We start from the raw sequence: 6,000 nt of genomic DNA, 5'->3' as shown, positions 1-6,000 counted from the left end.
CACACAGAGCCTACATATCAACAATACCTAGGTCTAATACACACAGAGCCTACATATCAACAATACCTAGGTCTAATACACAATACACACAGAGCCTACATATCAACACAATACCTAGGTCTAATACACACAGAGCCTACATATCAACACAATACCTAGGTCTAATACACACAGAGCCTACATATCAACAATACCTAGGTCTAATACACAATACACACAGAGCCTACATATCAACACAATACACACAGAGCCTACATATCAACACAATACACACAGAGCCTACATATCAACAATACCTAGGTCTAATACACACAGAGCCTACATATCAACAATACCTAGGTCTAATACACACAGAGCCTACATATCAACAATACCTAGGTCTAATACACACAGAGCCTACATATCAACAATACCTAGGTCTAATACACACAGAGCCTACATATCAACAATACCTAGGTCTAATACACACAGAGCCTACATATCAACAATACCTAGGTCTAATACACACAGAGCCTACATATCAACAATACCTAGGTCTAATACACACAGAGCCTACATATCAACAATACCTAGGTCTAATACACACAGAGCCTACATATCAACAATACCTAGGTCTAATACACACAGAGCCTACATATCAACAATACCTAGGTCTAATACACACAGAGCCTACATATCAACAATACCTAGGTCTAATACACACAGAGCCTACATATCAACAATACCTAGGTCTAATACACACAGAGCCTACATATCAACACAATACACACAGAGCCTACAACAATACCTAGGTCTAATACACACAGAGCCTACATATCAACAATACCTAGGTCTAATACACACAGAGCCTACATATCAACAATACAGGTCTAATACACACAGAGCCTACATATCAACAATACCTAGGTCTAATACACACAGAGCCTACATATCAACAATACCTAGGTCATACACAATACACACAGAGCCTACATATCAACAATACCTAGGTCTAATACACACAGAGCCTACATATCAACAATACCTAGGTCTAATACACACAGAGCCTACATATCAACACAATACACACAGAGCCTACATATCAACAATACCTAGGTCTAATACACACAGAGCCTACATATCAACAATACCTAGGTCTAATACACACAGAGCCTACATATCAACAATACCTAGGTCTAATACACAATACACACAGAGCCTACATATCAACAATACCTAGGTCTAATACACACAGAGCCTACATATCAACAATACCTAGGTCTAATACACACAGAGCCTACATATCAACAATACCTAGGTCTAATACACACAGAGCCTACATATCAACAATACCTAGGTCTAATACACACAGAGCCTACATATCAACAATACCTAGGTCTAATACACACAGAGCCTACATATCAACACAATACACACAGAGCCTACATATCAACAATACCTAGGTCTAATACACACAGAGCCTACATATCAACAATACCTAGGTCTAATACACACAGAGCCTACATATCAACAATACCTAGGTCTAATACATACACACAGAGCCTACATATCAACAATACCTAGGTCTAATACACACAGAGCCTACATATCAACAATACCTAGGTCTAATACACACAGAGCCTACATATCAACAATACCTAGGTCTAATACACAATACAGAGCCTACATATCAACAATACCTAGGTCTAATACACACAGAGCCTACATATCAACACAATACACACAGAGCCTACATATCAACAATACCTAGGTCTAATACACACAGAGCCTACATATCAACAATACCTAGGTCTAATACACACAGAGCCCACATATCAACAATACCTAGGTCTAATACACAATACACACAGAGCCTACATATCAACAATACCTAGGTCTAATACACACAGAGCCTACATATCAACAATACCTAGGTCTAATACACACAGAGCCTACATATCAACAATACCTAGGTCTAATACACAATACACACAGAGCCTACATATCAACAATACCTAGGTCTAATACACACAGAGCCTACATATCAACAACATATCAACAATACCTAGGTCTAATACACACAGAGCCTACATATCAACAATACCTAGGTCTAATACACACAGAGCCTACATATCAACAATACCTAGGTCTAATACACACAGAGCCTACATATCAACACAATACCTAGGTCTAATACACAATACACACAGAGCCTACATATCAACACAATACCTAGGTCTAATACACACAGAGCCTACATATCAACAATACCGAGGTCTAATACACACAGAGCCTACATATCAACAATACCTAGGTCTAATACACACAGAGCCTACATATCAACACAATACCTAGGTCTAATACACACAGAGCCTACATATCAACAATACCTAGGTCTAATACACAATACACACAGAGCCTACATATCAACACAATACACACAGAGCCTACATATCAACAATACCGAGGTCTAATACACACAGAGCCTACATATCAACAATACCGAGGTCTAATACACACAGAGCCTACATATCAACAATACCGAGGTCTAATACACACAGAGCCTACATATCAACACAATACACACAGAGCCTACATATCAACAATACCTAGGTCTAATACACACAGAGCCTACATATCAACAATACCTAGGTCTAATACACACAGAGCCCACATATCAACAATACCTAGGTCTAATACACAATACACACAGAGCCTACATATCAACAATACCTAGGTCTAATACACACAGAGCCTACATATCAACAATACCTAGGTCTAATACACACAGAGCCTACATATCAACAATACCTAGGTCTAATACACAATACACACAGAGCCTACATATCAACAATACCTAGGTCTAATACACACAGAGCCTACATATCAACAATACCTAGGTCTAATACACACAGAGCCCACATATCAACAATACCTAGGTCTAATACACACAGAGCCTACATATCAACAATACCTAGGTCTAATACACACAGAGCCTACATATCAACAATACCTAGGTCTAATACACACAGAGCCTACATATCAACAATACCTAGGTCTAATACACACAGAGCCTACATATCAACACAATACCTAGGTCTAATACACACAGAGCCTACATATCAACAATACCTAGGTCTAATACACACAGAGCCTACATATCAACACAATACCTAGGTCTAATACACACAGAGCCCACATATCAACAATACCTAGGTCTAATACACAATACACACAGAGCCTACATATCAACACAATACACACAGAGCCTACATATCAACAATACCTAGGTCTAATACACACAGAGCCCACATATCAACACAATACACACAGAGCCTACATATCAACACAATACACACAGAGCCTACATATCAACACAATACACACAGAGCCTACATATCAACAATACCGAGGTCTAATACACACAGAGCCTACATATCAACAATACCTAGGTCTAATACACACAGAGCCTACATATCAACAATACCTAGGTCTAATACACAATACACACAGAGCCTACATATCAACAATACCTAGGTCTAATACACACAGAGCCCACATATCAACACAATACACACAGAGCCTACATATCAACAATACCTAGGTCTAATACACACAGAGCCTACATATCAACAATACCTAGGTCTAATACACACAGAGCCTACATATCAACAATACCTAGGTCTAATACACACAGAGCCTACATATCAACAATACCTAGGTCTAATACACACAGAGCCTACATATCAACAATACCTAGGTCTAATACACACAGAGCCTACATATCAACAATACCTAGGTCTAATACACACAGAGCCCACATATCAACACAATACACACAGAGCCTACATATCAACAATACCTAGGTCTAATACACAATACACACAGAGCCTACATATCAACAATACCTAGGTCTAATACACACAGAGCCTACATATCAACAATACCTAGGTCTAATACACACAGAGCCTACATATCAACAATACCTAGGTCTAATACACACAGAGCCTACATATCAACAATACCTAGGTCTAATACACACAGAGCCTACATATCAACAATACCTAGGTCTAATACACAATACACACAGAGCCTACATATCAACAATACCTAGGTCTAATACACACAGAGCCCACATATCAACAATACCTAGGTCTAATACACACAGAGCCTACATATCAACAATACCTAGGTCTAATACACACAGAGCCTACATATCAACAATACCAGACACGGGGCATTCTGAAAGTATTCAGACCCCTTTCCCTTTTAACACATTTCCTTACAGCCTCATTCTAAAATGGATTAAATAAAAAGTCCTCATCAAATACTCATCAATCTAAACACAATACCCCATAATGACATCACAATACCCCATAATGACATCACAATACCTCATAATGACATCACAATACCCCATAATGACATCACAATACCTCATAATGACATCACAATACCCCATAATGACATCACAATACCCATAATGAATGAACACAATATCAGAGCATGTCAGAGCAAAAACCAAGCCATGAGGCTGAAGGAATTGTCCATAGAGCTCCAAGACAGGATTGTGTTGAGATACAGATCAGGGGGAGGGGTACCAAAACATTTCTGCAGCATTGAAGGTCCCCAAGAACACAGTGGCCTCCATCATTCTGCAGCATTGAAGGTCCCCAAGAACACAGTGGCCTCCATCGTTCTTAAATGGAAGAAGTTTGGAACCACCAAGACTCTTCCTAGAGCTGGCCACCCGGCCAAACTGAGCAATCGGGGGAGAAGGGCCTTGGTCATGGAGGTGACCAAGAACCTGATGGTCACTCTGACAGAGCCGCAGTGTTCCTCTGTGGAGATGGTTGTCCTTCTGGAAGGTTCTCCCATCTCTGCAGTACTCCACCAATCAGGCCTTTACGATAGAGTGGCCAGACAGAAGCCACTCCTCAGTAAAAGGCACATGACAGCCTGCTTGTCCTGGTGGCCATTTTGATTCATTGTTCAGCAGTCTTATGGCTTGTGGGTAGAGGCTGTTAAAGTGTCTTTTGGTCTTAGACTTGGCGCTCCGGCACCACTTGCCGTACGGTAGCAGAGAAAACAGTCTATGACTAGGTTGGCTGGAGTCTTCAACAACACCACCTAGTTGAAGTCGGAAGTATACATACACCTTAGCCAAATACGTTTAAACTCAGTTTTTCACAATTCCTACAATTTTGTTTCTGGTATCCTTTGACAGCTCTTTGGTCTTGGCCATAGTGTAGTTTGGAGTGTGACTGTTTGAGGTTGTGGACAGGTGTCTTTTATACTGATTAGTTCAAACAGGTGCCATCCAATTTGTAAGTCGCTCTGGATAAGAGCGTCTGCTAAATGACTTAAATGTAAATGTACTTAATACAGGTAACAAGTGGAGGACAGAGAAGCCTCTTGAAGTTACAGGTCTGCGAGAGCCAGAAATCTTGCTTGTTTGTAGGTGACCAAATACTTACTTTCCACCATAATTTGCAAATAAATCCATAAAAAAATCCTACAATGTGATTTTCTGTATTTGTTTTCCTCATTATGTCTGTCATAGTTGAAGTGTACCTATGATGAAAATTACAGGCTGACTAAATACTTTTTTGCCCCACTGTATCTACATAATTTTCCCTCCTCATGATGCTATCTATTTTGTGAAGTGCACCAGCCCCTCCTGCAGCAAAGCACCCCCATAACATGGTGCTGCCACCCTCGTGCTTCACGGCTGGGATGGTGTTCTTCGGCTTGCAAGCCTCCCCATTTTTCCTCCAAACATAACGATGGTCTTTATGGCCAAACAGTTCCATTTTTGTTTCATCAGACCGGAGGACATTTCTCCAAAAAAGTGTATGAGACTAAACTGCTGGGTGTAACCTGAGATAGCAAGCTCTTCAAAACATATAGACTCAATGGTTGCTAAAATGGGAAGAGGTCTATCCATGATAAGGTGTTGTTCTGCCACCATCTCAGAAGACCAGGTCCTGCAAACCCTAGTTGTGTTGCATCGGGAGCATT

The sequence above is a fragment of the Oncorhynchus gorbuscha genome, unplaced genomic scaffold (genome assembly GCF_021184085.1).
Source record: "Oncorhynchus gorbuscha isolate QuinsamMale2020 ecotype Even-year unplaced genomic scaffold, OgorEven_v1.0 Un_scaffold_396, whole genome shotgun sequence".
Lineage (NCBI taxonomy): Eukaryota > Metazoa > Chordata > Actinopteri > Salmoniformes > Salmonidae > Oncorhynchus > Oncorhynchus gorbuscha.
This window is presented reverse-complemented; position numbering follows the sequence as displayed.